Here is a 2,019-nt window from a genome sequence, read left to right as displayed (position 1 = left end):
TCCCTTTTTTTTCTGCCTGATTTTTATGATTTGAGGGTGAGAGGAGGGACAAGGACATTGTTATCATATCTATCAAAATAGCAGTTGCATTTATTCTTTGATTCAGTAGTCCTACTTCCTGGAGTCTGTTCCCAAGGTAAGAAATAACATTTCCACACACTTATTCTTCACAGCACTCTTTATAAAAACAAAACACTGGAAATAACTGGAAAAAAGTCCTTTATTCTGGGCCTGGTTGAATAAATGATGAAACATCCACATAATGAACATTTTCCTCATTAATAGCAAATGTAGTAATAAAGAAGATTTCTTTACCCTGCTTCAGGGTAATTTTAGGATTTATGTTTTAAAGAACTTGGGAGATGGTGCACAGGAGTGTATATAGTATGCTGGTTTTTGAGGAAGAAAGGGAGGTGAAGATGCACATACACAACACCTCTCAACCAATCAGTAACAGTGAATATCCATAGTGCCCAAATTGTGGTCTTTAAAATACCATTTCCCCATATACATGTTTATATTTTCAAGAAGAAATATGAGAGGATAAATTAAAAACTAACGAAAGTAGTTACTTGTAGGAGAATGGATGGAATAGAGAGAGGAAGGAGAAGGGACAGAGACAGAAAATAGTTCTTTCTCATTATAGTTTGTTTTTATGGTTTTGAATTTAGAACCACATGTTTTAAAAATTAAATCTTAAAAAGTAAAACTATCTTAAAAATAAAAGCTGTCTGAAATAAATAATCCTAGCTATATATCTACATGGTGGCATAACCATACTGAGAAGGATTATTTCAACTAATTTTAAAACCCAGTATTTTGACTCTGTATCTCTTGCGAGATATATTTTAGAAACAAGAATAACCTCAACGAGATCTTAACCTTTATTTAGTGTCTTATTTTTAGTAATAATATTGCTATTGTTATTGAAGCTCATATATATTGTAGAATAAAGCATATAGTCAGTGTCAGTGTTATTAGGAACTGTAGTTTTCAACAGAAGAAAAATACAATTTAAGAAGCTAAGTAAAAACTTGGTAATATCTAATTTAAAATGAAAAATTCAATATGAGCTCATAATTTGTTTCTTAGAAACTACATTTTTTTCTTAGCTTTGTCCACTGAAAGGGTCTAGAAAACAATGATAAGTCAGTAGCAGTAAATATCCATAGGGTCCAGATTGTGGTCTTTCTAATAACATTTCCTACTAAAAGGAACCAGGGCTTCTTAGGGAAATGGATGATTCCAGGTATGGGATATTGTTTCTTATAAAAAACCAAGAAGATAGCAAAGACTATTGGAGTTGTACCTACAGAACACAGGAGCTAACAAAGGGAACTGATCAAAAATGGGTAACCCACTGATCAAAAATGGGTAACTTTGAGCCTCAAAAAGAACAGTAACTGCAATAAATTGAAGCATATCAAATAAGTTTTAAAAATCTATGAATCCATAATGACAATCCCAGAAACCACAGAAATCAACTTGATCACTTTTGGAGGTTCTTAGGGCACCCATTTATTATTACGAAAATTAGGGAATTGAAGGCAAAGGATCAAACGTTTATCTTGACTTTTATCTGAATTGTATTTTAGAGTAAGTAAGTAGTTGATGAAAGCTTACTTTTTATCAAAATCCAGCTTGTAAATGCAGAAGGATTATAGAACTAGAAAAGTCATGATTTCATAAGCCTTATAAAGTAACTGAATTTAGCAAAGGTCATCAATGACTGCTAAAATCATTAGATTAAAGGTTAATGGGAACTTTATTTTGGGTGAATCAGCCTGACTCCAGCTGAATCCACTGATCCATTTTAACATCGTTAAAAGTGGTACAACCAGTGGTATAAGCCTCCTAAGTACCAGCACCATTTATGAAATATGTTTGCCAAAAGATTTCAACTCGAAACTCATCCATCCAACTACTAGATATAGGAAATACAGAGTATTCATGTTAAATGATCTCATAAGGAAGGTATCAGTCAAAAGCTAAACACGGGAAATTCTATAGAAAAATAAG

General features: G+C 32.4%; 1 protein-coding gene across 1 annotated transcript in view; it reads left to right on the top strand.

Annotated features, from left to right (window-relative positions):
* The window catches only part of ARL13B (ADP ribosylation factor like GTPase 13B), a 63,335-nt gene that overhangs the window by 42,348 nt on the left and 18,968 nt on the right, over positions 1 to 2,019 (top strand). The gene's annotated exons all lie outside the window — the stretch shown is intronic.

The sequence above is a fragment of the Pteropus vampyrus genome, unplaced genomic scaffold, assembly GCF_000151845.1.
Source record: "Pteropus vampyrus isolate Shadow unplaced genomic scaffold, Pvam_2.0 Scaffold26, whole genome shotgun sequence".
NCBI classification, from domain to species: Eukaryota; Metazoa; Chordata; class Mammalia; order Chiroptera; family Pteropodidae; genus Pteropus; species Pteropus vampyrus.
Note: the sequence above shows the minus strand (reverse complement) of the source record. Positions and strands in the feature narration are given on the sequence as shown.